Here is a 16,202-nt window from a genome sequence, read left to right as displayed (position 1 = left end):
ACACCAGGCTGTGTAAGATGCACATTAGAAAATGATGGCTTCCACATGTCACCAGTTGAGGGTCAAGTTCACTGCCTGGTTTGGAGACCCTAATGCACAGGATTTCAAGAGACTGCAGAGGGTTGTTACGTCAGGTCAGCTCCATCACGAGCACAACCCTCCCCACCATCAAGGACATTTTTGCAAGGTGGCCTCCATCATTAAGGACTCCCACCATCTGGATCATGCCTTCTTCTTATCATAAGTCTCAACGGGAAGTGCAGCAACATGAAGACACACTCAACAATTTAGGAACAGATTGCTGAATGCTGATTGAACCCTGAACACTAACTCATTATTCCTTTTTTTGGGCTGTTTATTTATTTTGTAGTTTATGATTATTTTATGTCTTTAAACTGCACTGCTGCTGCAAAGCAGCAAATTTCATGTCATATAGGATGGAGATAATAAACCTGATTCTATGCAAATTCATCATGACCTGATTCAGTGGTTTAATGGTTGTAGCAAAAGTTGCTAAAAAAGTCTTATTATTGTTACAGGTAATACATGTGGAGATCAATCCAGTTCCTAAATAAGGGCACTATTGCCTGTTGTTTATGTTAATGAAAGTAGCTCCTTACCAGTGACACATTGATATATCTTGGTACCACAGTCCCCAATCATTGACTCGTAAGTATGTAAAGAGAATTCATTGCAGACTTTATCCTATGCTATTAAACCTGCTAGCACTTAACTCTTCACCTGTGATTTATAAAGATTACTACAATAAAATTATAATTGTGGCTATCCTTAAAAGCACTAGATTGGCTGTAAAGCACAGTGGAACATCCTAAGGCTGTGAAGGGACCACGTAAATGAAAGTGTCCTTTTTATGACACTTGGAACAATGTCCATAAAGAGCAGCATAATGGTGATACATGGCATATATATTAACTTTGTTTGTAAGCAATCTATTTAATTCAATACCTCTTAACTGCTTTCCCAATATGATTTGAATCAAGGTGACTTAGAACTGCTGTAAGTGGTAAAACGACAGACACTAGAGTGTTGCTCAGCTATTAAGTCTGTGGGGTTCTGCATTACAAATACACCCAAATCATAGATTAAGAAGACTAATTAGTTATGTTGACTTTAAATCAAATATATATTAACTTAACAACATTTTAAATAGCTGATTTTTTTTAATAATTCCTCTCAGACTGAAGCTAATAGAAGGTTGACAGTCTATGAGTTGTCCTCTGATACTCCTTATTGGACCCTCTCAAAGACCTTCCGAGACTTTCTGCACCTTCAGAAATGTCTCCAGAGTTTCATCTGTCAATCTCACACAATAACACTTCCAGATCTGTGTGTGCATAGTCAGGAATATTACCCGTTCCCTGCTCATGGACTTCAGTATTGACCTTCAGGTGCATTCTTTTCCCTTCCTCTTCCGCTCAACTTTAGAACCAAGGTGCAGATACATAATCTCCATTTTATATTGTCTGAAGGTTCCCCTTCCATCATTATTATGCTCATGAGCATAACAATGACAGCTCATGAGAACTTCAACCCCTCCATTCCTGGCAGACTATGGCTGTGGTCTGTACTAGCTCCCAAATGCGCTGCAGCAATTCACCAATGATGTTCACCTGTATCGTCCATACTCACAAGCTTTGTTAATTAGCAGAATACGGGAAGTGTCACAGCCAGGCACAAAGTAGAGCTGCCTCCTCACGGTTCTAATGACCCAGACAGCAGGATCTCAATCTGAAACAGATAAAGAGTCTCAAGCTGAAACATTGGCTGTATTTCCCTCCATAGATGCTGCTTGACCTGCTGAGTTCCTCCAATGTTTTGTATGTGTTGCCCAGACTTTATCCTCATCTCTGCAACTGTCTGTGTGAAGTTTTCACATTTCCCTGAAACGATAGAAAGACATCATCACCATCAATAAAGTCCAGGAGGCAGCAGGAGATTGAGTGAATCGTTCGAGAAAGGAGACAGCTAAGGAAACAGTGGAAGGAAGCCCCAGGCAGTGAGAGGAAAGACCTCAACCAACTCCAAGCAGACATCAAGAGCTGGCTGACAAAGTTGCAAAGAGCTGTAAGTCTAAAGGAAGCTGAGCAGAAAGAAAGAACAAACAAGAACACAGTTCTACAAATACCCTTTTAAGTTCATTCAGGGTATCTTCACACCAGAAAAAAGTGTAACTTTGAAAACATCAAAGCAGGAACTGGAAGAGCAGCTGAAAAGATTCACACCAACTTTCAAAGACAGGAACATATGATCATTCCATCCAACATCCCGCCAATTCAGCCCCCCAACGATGAGCTGGATTTTGACCATCCATACTGGAGACAAGTGGAGAAGGCAGTCTAATGGGCAAGAGGGGCATCTGCCCTCAGGACCAATGGAGTACCAGAGAGACTTTATAAGAACGCACTGGATGTCTTCCGATTTCTCTGGAGGCTCATGAGAGTAGTGTGGCAGAAGCAAATAATACCCAAAGCTTGGCGAAGGGCTGGTGCTGTCCTGATTCCAAATGAAAAGGATGCAGAAAACATCAGTCAGTTTTGGCCAATCTGCCTTCTGAACACTGAGGAGAAAATCTTCTTCACTGTAATAGCACAGAGGGTAGCCAACTACCTAGAGAAAATCAAGTACATTGATACATCTGTACAGAAAGCAGGAATTCCAGAGTACTCCAAGTATTTGGAACATACAAGCATGATATGGCACCAGATCAAAGTAGCCAGGAAGGACAGAAGAAATTTCTCTGTGATCTTCCTGGACCTCGCCAAAGCATTTGACTTCTTCCAGATACCAGAGCCCATCACAATGCTGGTGAGGTTGTACTTTCAAGACCTGCAATTGTGCTTCACAACAGCAGACTTGACCACAACGTGGCAGAGGCTGGAAGTGGGCATTATGGTAGGTTGCACTGTATCACCCCTGGCCTTCACAGTGGCCATGGAGGTCATTATCAGGACTTCAAGATGGGTAGTAGGCGGTGAAAGAACAAGTGTTGGACTTCGTCTTCCCCCTATTAGGATGTACATGGACGATATAACAACACTTGACCACTACTGTAACATGCACCAAGCAGTTGCTTGGAAAGCTACAGGAAAACACCAAGTGGGCCAGAGTGAAAATCAAACCCAGCAAGTCACAACGTTTCTGTCACAGACAAAGAGCAGATGCAGCAACTAAAGCAACACATCACCAATGGCCTGGATAATATTGAAAAGACCATGCTGCCTGGAAAACTGAAGCTCTGGTGCTTACAATTTGGACTCCTACACCGGGTGATGTGGCCACTCACTCTCTTTGAGGTCCCACTAACAACCATGAAGAAGCTCGAGCGAACCATCACATCGTTCATGAAGAAGTGGCTCGGTGTCCCAAGGTGTATCAGTAACATCAGCCTCTATGGTAAAGGAGTCCTTGAACTACTTTTCAGTGACCTTAAGAGGAATTTAAGGTGTGTCTACAGATGGCGCTCAAAGACTCTCATGACAAGACCATCAGTAATGCTGCACAAACCTATCAACTGGGTGGAAATGGACTCTAGCTGATGTGGTGCAGCAAGCAACAGCAACCCTTAGACACAGAGACAATGTGGGGCAAGTCCAACAGGACAGGGCCAGCTTTGGTCTACCAGCAAGTGGACGCGCCTGACGCAAGGCCACAGTTCCAGAGCAAGGGAAGATGGTTGAGGAGGAAGTGCAGTGACATTAGCTTTGTTTCCCTTCCCACAGATGGAGCCTCATCTGATCAGTATTTCCAGCATTTTCTGCATCAGCAGGTGTTTGGTTTTCATTGTAAGTTGCCAGTCATGAAAAAATACAGGGGAGTTGACGGAGATGTGGGGTAAATAAAATGGGATTATTGTATGATTAGTATAAATGGGTATTTGAGGTCAGCAGGGATTGAATGAGCCAAAAGCTTGTTTGCTTAATATTAGCCAAGCAACAAGGAAGACAATTCCCCTGCTCATCTTGAAAATGTAGGCAGATGAGCTTTTTACATTGAACCAAGAGAGGGCAGTTGGTGACTATAAGTAATATCCCATCATAAATGATGCAGCATGTCTCAGTGTTCCTCTGGATTGTCGCTTTAGTGTGCACAATTCTCTGATATGAATCCACAATTTTCAGAGTCAGAGGTGAGAGTCAAACCAAGGTACATGGGGTTGCTGCTTCCAGAGGTTCCAACTTTAATCCAAAAACTCCAGCACCTACTGGTACCTCCATGAAAATGGATGACACAACAGTAAATATAAATGGCAGCCCTGAAGCTCAGGATAATCACTTTTCCACTGTCACATAAATTGACAATAACACTTTTCAATCACAGGCATGTAATGTCCTTTCTATAGTTTCCAGGTAGGTCTAAAGAATGAAAGATGTTCACAAGATGAAGGGGGGAAAGGGGTGCAGTAATGATACCAGCACGGGGTTAGTGGGTTAAATGACTTCTTTCCGTGCCTTAATTGCAGTTGTGATGGAACACCATGTCTAAAGTACAAACACTCCTCCCTGTAGCCCCCGTGTTGGTGCATCATTAAATAGTAGATTGCACACCTGTAAATGTTAAAGAACTGTTATCAAAGAATATGAAATGCAGACAAGGGTTGAGTTGCACTTTTTTGCAATGTTGCTATTTGTCATCAGTACTTTGAAAACGAATAACATACTCAAAGGGGAAGTACTATCCTACAACATGCTTTAATATTCTATGCATTTAAATAACTGCCAATAGATCTTCTGAAGTCTTTTAACATGTGGTGACACATCCTGTGAATTCATTGCAATTATAATGTCAGATTTTTCTGGATTAATTAGCCATTTAATGCAGACACAACTCTTTGCATTATTCAGTGTGTACTGCAGTCTGTGAATTAACCAATTTAACATCTGCAGAAAACAAAGTATAACAGTCAACAATTATCAACAGTGAGCAGTATCATTTCTAAACATGCAAAAGGCTCAATAGAAAATGGGTGTGTGAGTATTTCTTCTAGGTAGCTATTATGCCCAACATATAATAGCTAATCCTATTTTTAGTGCAATGTATCAGTGTTACTTTTAATTAACTTATATGAAGGAATTACTTTGTCAACGCTAAGTGGAGCAAGTGCAACCAAGTTTTACAATCAAGGTGCTAGCCCAAGAAAATCAGATGATAATGTACATGCTGGTAGATGCTGTTTGCACCATTACATGTCGGGGAAATGTCTCTAATTCAACTTTTTATTAAATAAATTAAAGAATCTTCAGCAGATCTGTTGTCTTGTAAAATCAGGATTATTGCAATTATTGTTTCAAATGCTGCAGTCTGTGGTGGTTAACACACAAAAAGAACTCTGCATTAACCTGTTTGATATGCAGTCCATGCATTATTCTATGTATCCGTGGAGTTTTACGGCAATACTTCGAAAATGTGCTTTCCTACTTATTATCCTTAAGTTTTAATCATAGTAATTTTAAGGCCTTGCGTTCGAGTCCTACAAAGTGAACCCCAACATTATGAATGTCAGTGATGCTTCACTCCCAGGCGAGCTCAATGCCTTTTACCCTCTGAAGCACCTTCAATAACTCCAAAAGACTGAGGTTAGGAAAAATACCAAAAGGCTTTTATTCGCTGTACAATAAGACCTCCATAGTGAGTGTCTGCCCCCAGACTGAGGGGGAGGGGCAAGGCGAAACACATTTATACAGCATCCTGTGGGAGGAGCCACGGGGGCAGTCAGCAGAGGGGCGTGTCCAGACAGTTAACCCCGTTACAACATATATATGGTTTACCACATTCACCCCTCCTTTTTTAGAAAGAGTCCCGCGGGGTGAAGTGACCGACAATATTTACAACAAGTATATTTACAGGTTAAGTCTATCAGGCAGTCGAGTCCGTCGCTGTGATCTATGTAGCAATGGTGGTGATTGCATTGGTGACGGTGATTGTGTTGGCTCCAGCCTGACTTGAGGTGCCAGCATGTTAGGCATTGTTAATCCCTCGTGCGTGTGCGTCGCACCCAGTATGGGAGTGTCGTGTGGTGTCTGTGTAGGGTTTGGATGCACGGTGTCTCGTGGGTACATACATCGGTGGGTACGTGGTCAATAGTCACCACGGAGTGTTCAGGGTAGGGGCCCCGTGCTCCTGCGGGCGCTAGGTCGTGGATGGAGACCGTGTCCTCCCGTCCATCAGGTAAAACCACAGGCATACTGAGGGTTCACTTGAAGTAAGGTTCACTTACTTCAAGTGAACCTTCTCGACCATCGGGGAGTATTTATTGCTCCTCGCATGTTTCCGGAGCAGCACTGGCCCCGGGGACGTCAGCCAAGATGGTAGGGTGGTTCCAGTGGTCGATTTTCTGGGAAAAGAAAACAGCCGCTCATGAGGGGTGGCATTGGTGGATGTGCATAACAGGGAGCAGATGGAGTGGAGTGCCTCAGGAAGGACCTTCTGCCAGTGAGAGACTGACAGTCCCTTTGACCTGAGGGCTAAGAGTGTGGCTTTCCACACCGTGCCATTCTCCTTCTCTACCTGTCCATTCCCCCGGGGATTATAGCTTGTGGTCCTACTAGTTGCAATTCCCAAATCCAGTAGGTATTGGCGCAGCTCGTCACTCATAAACAAGGACCCTCTATCACTGTGGATATAGCATGGGTATCTGAACAGAGTGAAGAGCTTGCGCAGGGCTTTTATAACTGACGTGGTAGTGGTGTCGGGGCAGGGGATGGTGAAGGGGAACCGCGAGTACTTGTCGATAACATTAAGAGAGTACACATTGCGGTCGGTGGAGGGAAGGGGGCCCTTAAAGTCAACACTCAGTCGCTCAAAGGGACGGGTGGCCTTGATGAGTTGTGCCTTTTCGGGTCGGTAGAAGTGCAGTTTGCACTCTGCGCAGAATTGGCAGTCCCTGGTCATCGTCCTGATCTCCTCAAGAGAGTAAGGCAGGTTCCGGGCTTTCACTAAGTGGAAGAGCCGGGTGACTCCTGGGTGGCAAAGATCTACATGTAGGGCACATGTTCCCCAGGATAGGGCATCGGAGGGCTCGTTGAGCTTCCCAGGCCTGTACATGATGTCATAGTTGTAGGTGGCGTGTTCGATTCTCCACCTCAGAATTTTGTCGTTTTTGATTTTGCCCCGCTGTTGGTTATTAAACATGAATGCGACTGAGCGCTGGTCAGTTAGCAGGGTGAACCTTTTGCTGGTGAGATAGTGCCTCCAGTGCCTAATAGCTTCCACTATGGCCTGGGCCTCTTCTTCCATCGCGGAGTGCCGAATTTCAGGGCCTTGAAGGGTACGGGAGAAGAACGCCACTGGTCTTCCCGCCTGGTTGAGGGTAGCAGCCAGCGCAAAGTCGGAGACGTCACTCTCCACTTCGAAGGGAATGGACTCATCCACCGCATGCATTGCTGCTTTGGCAATGTCCCCTTTTATGCGGCTGAAGGCCGCGCAGGCCTCGGCTGAGAGAGGGAATGTGGTGGACTTGACCAGGGGGCGGGCCTTGTCTGCGTAGTTAGGGACCCATTGGGCGTAATATGAAAAGAGGCCCAGGCACCTTTTGAGGGCTCTGAGGGTATTGGGAAGAGGGAGTTCCAACAGGGTGCGCATACGGTCAGGACCAGGGTCAGGGCCAATGACTCCATTCTCCACAACACACCCAAGAATAGCAAGTCGGGTGGTTCCGAACACACATTTGTCCTTGTTATAGGTGAGATTGAGAGCTTTGGCCACTTGGAGAAATTTTTGGAGGTTGTTATCGTGATCCTGCCGGTCGTGACCGCAGATGGTGATGTTATCCAGATATGGGAACGTGGCCTTCAGTTGGCACTGGTCCACCATCCAGTCCATTGCCCTCTGGAAGACAGATACACCATTCGTGACACCGAAGGGGACACGCAGGAATTGATAAAGCCTGCCGTCCACCTCAAAGGCAGTGTAAGGGCGGTCCACCGGGCGGATGGGGAGCTGATGGTAAGCGGATTTTAGGTCTATGGTCAAGTACACCTTGTATTGTGCTATCTGATTGACCATATCCGCGATGCGGGGTAGAGGGCATGCGGTGAGCTGCGTGAACCTATTGATGGTCTGGCTATAGTCCACGACCATCCTATTTTTCTCCCCGTTCCGAACAATGACCACCTGCGCCCTCCAAGGACTTGTGCTTGTCTCAATGACCCCCTCCCTGAGCAGCCGCTGCACCTCCGACTTCATGAAAGCTCTGTCCCCCGCGCTGTACCTCCTGCTTTTAGTTGCCACAAGTTTACAGTCGGGGGTCAGGTTGGTGAACAGCGGTGGGGGAGGGATCCTGAGGGTGGAGAGGCCGCGAGTGGTGTCAGTAGTGCGGCAATTGGCATGATGTTGGGTGGGATGTGCGGGTCGGTGTGTGTGTGTGGTCAGTAGCAGGGTATGTGACGTATTCCGACAAAACTGGGGATTTACGACAGTGATTGGTGGGAGGGGCCCATCATATTTCATTGTCACGCTTTTCAGGTGGCTCTGGAAGTCCAGCCCCGATAGCACAGGGGCACACAGTTGAGGCATAACCATTAACATAAAGTCTCGATATTCTGTGCCGTGCACTACTAGTGTCGCTACACAACCCCCCCCAGATGTCTGTTGTATGTGACCTGGAAGCCATGGCGACCTTCTGACTTACTGGCCGTATCATGAATCCGCAATGCTGCACCGTGTCCGGGTGGATAAAACTCTCTGTGCTGCCTGTGTCAAACAGGCAGCTTGTCCTGCGCCCCTCCACCAGCATGTCCATCATTGACCTTGCGAGCTGGTGGCGAGCGCTTTGGTCGAGGGTCACGGAGGCCAAGGTTGAGTTGCTGTCTTGGTCCGGCGTGGTGGGGGTACCGTGAGCACCCGTTGGTCGTAGGCGGTGGGAGGTGGTGCCAACCAAGATGGCCGCCCCCATGTCTCGCACGTGGTGGCGGCGTGCAGGGAAGATGGCGGCGGGCAAGATGGCGACCCCCATGCTTCACATGCGGCGCTGCTCGATCCCGCTCGTGGCCTGGACCTACAGACCTTCACGAAGTGGCCCTTCTTTCCACAGCTCGAGCAGGTAGCCTCTCGGGCCGGGCAGCATTTCTGGGGGTGCTTCTCCAGCACTTTGCGGACTCGCGACTGGTGGCAGCCGGGGTCGATTTGCCGGTGGGTTGCGAGGACTTGCGACTGGCGGCAGCTGAGGGTTGATTTGCCGGCGGGTTGCGGGGTCTGTGGCGCCTACAAGGCCATCGGGGGATCGCGTGCCTGGAGAGCCTCAGGGTTATGCAGAGCGGCCTCCAGCAGGTCGGCCAGCTCGATCGCCGAACTTAAAGTAAGATCGGCTTTTTCCAACAGCAGCTGGCACACGTACACTGACCTGGTCCCCGTGACAAAGGCATCTCTCACTAGGAACTCTGCATGCTGCGCCGCCGTCAGCTCCTGGCAATTACAGGCCCGCACGAGTGTCTGTAGGGCTCGGACGAAGTCAGCACTTCATTCCCCAGGCCGTTGTTGCCGTGTCGCTAAGCGGTGCCGAGCATAGCTGCTGTTTATCGGCCGCAGGTATTGTCTTTTGAGGGCACTCATCACGCCATCATAGCTCGGCTGGTCTCTAATCAGCGAATAGACCCGTGGACTGACCCTGGAAAGTAGAACTCTGCACTTCGCTACGGGGTCGGTCGCTTTAGTCTCCTCTAGGTACGTTTCAAAGCAGGCCAGCCAGAGTTCAAAAGCATTTCCAGCTTCACCTGTTTGCGGATTGAGGTCTAATTTGTCGGGTCTCTGTGCATGTTCCATGCTTTAAAATGTACAGCGAATAAAATTGAAGCACCTTCAATAATTCCAAAAGACTGAGGTTAGGTAAAATACCGAAAGGCTTTTATTCGCTGTACAATACGACCTCCATGGTGAGTGTCTGCCCCTGGACTGAGGGGGAGGGGCAAGGCGAAACACATTTATTCAGGGGTCTGTGGGAGGAGCCACAGGGGCAGTCAGCAGAGGGGCGTGTCCAGACAGTTAACCCAGTTACAACATATATATATTTTACCACACCCTCGCTTTGAAAGAGAGAATAAAACAACAGCTATGAGAATCACTGAAACACCTGGTGACCCTGTGATCTTTGTCTCGGAAGCCAATGTCAGGCTGTCTTTCAAGAGGGTGAACCCTCGCAAGGTGGCAGGCCCCAATGGAGTACGTGGTAAGGCTCTGAAAACTTGTGCCAACCAACCTGGCAGGACCATTCAAGGACATTTTCCAACTCTCACTGGTACAGTTAGATGTTCCCACCAGCTTCAAAAGAGAAACAATTATACCAGTGCCCAAGAGAGCAGTGTGAGCTGCCTCAAAAACTATCGTTCAGTAGCACTCACACCTACGGTGCTGAAGTGTTTTGAGAGGTTGGTCGTGGCTAGAATTAACTCCTGCCTAAGCAAGGACCTGGGACAAATGCAAATTGCCTATTGCCGCAATAGGTCTACAGTGGATGCATTCTCACTGGCTCTCCACTCGGCCTTGGGTCACCTGGACAATACAAATATCTATGTCAGGATGCTGCTTATTGATTATTGCTCAGCGCTTAACACCATCGCTCCTACAGTCCTGATCAAAAAGCTACAGAACTTGGGCCTCTGTCCCTCCCTCTGCAACTGGATCCTTGACTTCCTCACCTGAACACCACAATCTGTGTGGATTGATCAAAACAATTCCACCTCGCAGACAATCAACACTGATGCAGCTCAGAGATGTGTGCTTAGCCCACTGCTCTACTCTCTCTACACTCACAACTGTGTGGCTAGGCAGAGCTCAAATGTCATCCATAAATTTCGCTGGAGATACAACTATTGTTGGCAGAATCTCAGGTGGTGACAAGAGGGCATACGGGAGTGAGATATACCAGCTCGTTGAGTAGTGTCATAGCAAAAACTTTGCACTCAATGTCATTAAAACCAAGAACTGATTGTGGACTTCAGGAAGGGCAAGGTGAGGAAACACTCTTCAATCCTTATAGAGGGTAAACAATTTCAAGTTCCTGGGTGTTAATGTGTTTGAGGACCTAACCTGGTCCCAACATATCAATGCAGCTATAAAGAAGGCAAGGCAGCAGCTATATTTCATTCGAAGTTTGAAGAGATTTGGTATGTCAAATGAAACACTTAAATTTCTACAAATATACCATGGAGGCAATCGAACCAGCTTCATCACCGTCTGGTAAGGGCGGGGGGAGCGGTTGTGGGGGCGGGGGGCTACTGCACAGGATCAAGGTAAGCTACAGAGTGTTGTAAAATTAGACAGCTCCATCACGGGTACTAGCCTTTGTAATATCCACGACACCTTCAGTGAGCAGTGCCTCAAAAAGGGAGTGCCCATCATTAAGGACTCCCACCACTCAGGACATGTCCTCTTCTCATTGTTACCTTCAGGAAGGAGATACAGAAGCCTAAAGGCACCCAGCCTCCAAGCACAACACATCCCATGTTGGCTCAATCCCAGTTGCCGCACTACACTAACCCTGCAGACCAGTATATCCCCAAAATAACTCAGAAGAATTCTTAAGATGAGAAAATCTGTCAATGCTGGAAATCCAAGCAATGCATACTGAATGCTGTAGGAACTCAGCATTGCATGTGTGTGCTGCTCAGAAAAATCCTGGATATTCTGCCCAGCACTCTCTGATTTAGGCCCCATCTGCAGTGTGAACATTGTTCAGAAAATCACCCAACAAGACCTACCAACATTGCAGAGCACTGATGTCTGGCAAAGCTCATATTTATTTCCCATACCTAAAAGCTGTTAAGAAGATCATGAGTAGATGCATTTTAGAACCACTGCAATCCTTGCGGTGAAGGTTCTCCCAACAAACCTTTCAGCGGGGAACACAATGATTTAGCCTCAGCGTCAATGAAGGCTGGTTTGGTTTGGTTTATTAGTATCACATTTACCAAGGTACAGTGAAAAGCTGTCCTATACACTGCTTGCACAGATTAATTCATTCCACAGTAGGAGGAGAGTAGGAGCAACACTCAGGAGAGTGCAACATATGTCAAACTCCTGTAGCAGGTCAAGCAGCTGTGAATGGAACGGAAGCATCAACGTTTAGTGTGGTAAAGGAGAGAATGTGTCCAGTTAGTGGGAGAGTCTGGGACCAGAAAGTGCAGTCTCAGAATAGAAAGATGTCCCTTTATAATGGAGATGAGGAGGAATTTCTTTAGCTAGGTGGTGAATCTGTGAAATTTATTGTAACAGACGGCTGTGGAAACCAAGTCATATTGGGTATAATTAAAATAGAGATTGACAGGTTCTTAATTAGTAAGGGTGTGAAAGGTTATGGGAGAAGGCAGGAGAATGGATTTTTTGAAATTTATTCATTTACGGAATGTGGGCATCACCAGCTAAGCCAGCATTTATTGCCCATTCTTAGTCACACTTGAGAAGGTGGTGATGAACTATATTCTTGAACTGCTGCAGTCCCTGAGGTGTAGATGCACCCACTGTTCTGTTAGGGAGGGATTTCCATGATCTTGACTGAGTGACAATGAAGGAACAGCAATATACTTCCAAGTCAGGATGTTGAGAGACTTGGAGGGGGATTTCCAAGTGGTGGTGTTCCCAGGTATCTGCTGGTCTCATTCTTCTAGATGGTAGTGGTCGTGGGTCTGGAAGGTGCTGTCTTAGGAGCTTTAGTGTGTTGTTGCAGTGCATCTTGTAGATAGTACACACTGCTGCAACTGTTCATCAATGGTGGAGGGACTGGATGCTTGTGGAAGGGGTACCAATCAAGTGGGCTGCCTTGTACTGGATGTTGTCAAAATTCTTGAGAGTTGATGGAGCTGCACTCATCCAGGTGAGTGGCGAGCATTCCATTACACTCCTGACCTGAGCCTTGTAGATGGTGGACAGGCTTTGGGAAGTCAGGAGATGAGTTATACACCGCAGGATTCCTAACCTTTGACCTGCTCTGGTAGCCGCAGTGATTACTTGGCTAGACCAGTTCAGTTTTCTGTCAATGGTAATCCCCAGGATGTTAAGCGGGAAATGTTGAAACTTTATAAAGTACTGGTGAAGCCTCACTTGGAGTATTGTGAGCAATTTTAAGACCATAAGACCATAAAATATAGGAATAGAAGTGGGCCATTCGGTCCATCGTCTGCTCCACCATTCAATCATGGGTTGGTCCAATTCTTCCAGTCATCCCCGCTCCCCTGCCTTCTCCCCATACCTTTTGATGTCCTGGCTAATCAAGAACCTATCTATCTCTGCCTTAAACACACCCAATGACTTGGCCTCCACAGCCGCTCATGGCAACAAATTCCATGGATTTACCACCCTCTGACTAAAGTAATTTCTCTGCATCTCTGTTCCAAATGGACGTCCTTCAATCCTGAAGTCGTGCCCTCTTCTCCTAGGCTCACCTACCATGGTGAGGCGTCGCAGTACCATGGGAAATAACTTTGCTGTATCTAGATGTTAGATGAGAAAAATAAAACCAGACTCTCGTTTCTAATCAGAGTAATGCGGACTACATGCGTCCTGCCGAAGGGCCTCTGCCTGAAATGTCGTCTATATTTTTTTCCATAGATGCTGCCTGGCCTGCTGAGTTCCTCCTGCATTTTATGCGTGCTACATGCATCTGATTTGTTTGACAGCACTAGGAAGTTGCTCTTTAAGCCACACGACGCCATTCTAATTTGGAAATATATCACCATTCTTTTACTGTCATTGGGTCAAATTCTTGGAACTCCCTCCCCAATGGTGTTGTGGATATACTCACACCTCAGGAACTGTAGTGGTTTGAGAAGGCAGCTCATCACCACTTTCACAAGGGCAATTAGAGATGGGCAATTAAATGTGAAGCCCACGTCCCTTGTAAAAAATAGATCTGTCTTTATCTCATATGCTGTAATCACTGTTTATTAGTCACTAGTTTGTCTTGTGAATAAATGATCACTTGGAATTTGCCCATATGAGGATCTACAGAGTAGAAAAGGAAGATAAGTGTTGAAGAAAAGGAAGTTGCAACATTAGGAAGGATTAAGCATGGACATCACATTAAGCAATACCCCATGAGGCATGCTGAGAGAAATCCGAAGGAATAATGAAACTCAGTAAATGGGCGACACAAGGAAAGAGCGTGGACATCACAAAAGGTGAAATAAACAACATTAAAATACAGCATGTTTGCCGCTGGGAAGAGAATCAGAGAGAAAAACTTACCAAGTCTTATGGCAATAAATGGTTTTAACACATCAGAGCAGTGTTATTTATATATATATATAGATCAGGTTCAATGTTTTAAGTAACACAACTATATATAGAAATGGACAGATGCAAGCAACAAGAAAAACCTGATTCAAAAGCAGAGATATATTCAGATAGAAGGTTTAAGTTATACAGCCCGATGAAAATCGACAAGAATGAGTTTGAAATGATAAATTTAAAAGTTAGTTGTTTTTTTACCATGGAGATTCTAGAAATTCTAGAGATTCTTGTAATTCCAAAACATAAAAACTAATTGAAAGGAAAACAAAGGATCTGGGATTGTGAGTCTAACTTCATTTTTACTTTAAGCAAGCCACGTACATATGACATGGAAGCATAATGACATATGCCATTTATGTACTTTTGCATATAACCACAATACATTATCTGAACAACAAAGAATGTTTAATCAAACAAAGCATTTACTGAACAATATTACTCAAATATTACTGAAATAATAAATGTACAACACTCCTCCCTGTTTAGCTATGAACTCCAACACAATAGAGAATGCATCTCTAGTATATACATTGTATACTATATAATAAAACTACTATATAGACATCCACAGCATAATACATTTTAAATTGTCCCATTCAGGCCTAAAGATTTAATCACTGTGGAGAATTTCCTACTCTTGTGGGATAAGGTCTTTCCTGGCAAGGGGGAGGGATCACTCTGTTTGGCAGGTGAGACTTGTGGCTGTGAAACAATCTCAGGTTCTGGGGCCTCCTCAGCAGTGGTTGTAGTTGACTCTAGGACTGGAGGAAGTGTTTCTGACAGCTCCAGGTGCCTTCTTTTGGACGTGTTTGCATACTGAACAGTGCACGGCAAGGTGCTCGATCTGCTCATCTATCCCAAGCCACCGGACAAAGCTTCAAGCTAACACCTTCGTTTTGGCTATGCCTAGATGACCAGCATGTGGCTCCTCCAACATTTTAGCTCTCAGCTTGGATAGAATGACAACTCTCAATCCCCACATAAGGCTAGCTCTGTCAAGGGCAAGTTCATCCTGGCACTGGTAAAAATGGAGAAGTTGCTCATTCCAGCACATTGGGTGGGTATGTAGACATGAGATAGTTTGGGGTGTTTTCTGGTTTCCCTTTGGATCATCTCTGCCATAATAGGGAGTCTTTCGATTTGCATTAGGATGAATACATCAAGAGGAGTGTCCACTTTTGTAAATTTTTCCAATATAACTTATTTTTTTTCAAGGATAAACAGGACAATCCATCAGAATTTCCATGATTAGTCAACCTCTTGAATTCGACCTTGCAACTGTGACCTCCAAGAAACAGAGCCCATCTCTACATTTGTGTTGCTGCAGTAGTGGAACACCCTTCTGGATTGAAAATGATCAGTAATGAGTGTGTAGGGCTCTCAGTATACTAGATGGACTGTTAACTGTTGATTGCTTATTTACCAAAATGGCTTCTCTGAAGTGTTATATTAAAATGGCTTCTCATAATGTTAACTGCTGAGCAGGGGGTTCTCTGTAACTGCAATGTTTGGGTTATACAGTGTGATAATGGAAATTGTATTCATTTGTTAGCCAATGGAAGTCATGTTCTGTTATCTTGTATATGTGTGCTGAGTTGAGGAGCGCGGGCTTTTTCGGGAGGCGAGCAGAGAGGACAGACGTGTGAGGAACAGACAGCGGTTCCAGGGCGGCGGACACCGGACCTCGGGGGGGGGGGGTTCGGAAGGTGGCCAGAGTCTTGGAAGGATGTTGTGGATGGAATCGGAGGCGTGAGCTCCAACGTATTGAAATATTATGTGCACAAGACTGGTAAGTTACTTATGTGGTGCCTTTTCTTGTAGTTGTTTCTACTAACCCATCACCGAAAACTTGCTATAAAGTATAATTCTTTACTCGCACTTTGTATATTGTTTCATATTTGTGTCGTGGCTGATCATTGGGCGACTCACACCTTATCCGCACCAAAGCAATTGCACTGTTTGGC

Source organism: Mobula hypostoma, chromosome 1 (genome assembly GCF_963921235.1).
Source record: "Mobula hypostoma chromosome 1, sMobHyp1.1, whole genome shotgun sequence".
NCBI classification, from domain to species: Eukaryota; Metazoa; Chordata; class Chondrichthyes; order Myliobatiformes; family Myliobatidae; genus Mobula; species Mobula hypostoma.
Note: the sequence above shows the minus strand (reverse complement) of the source record.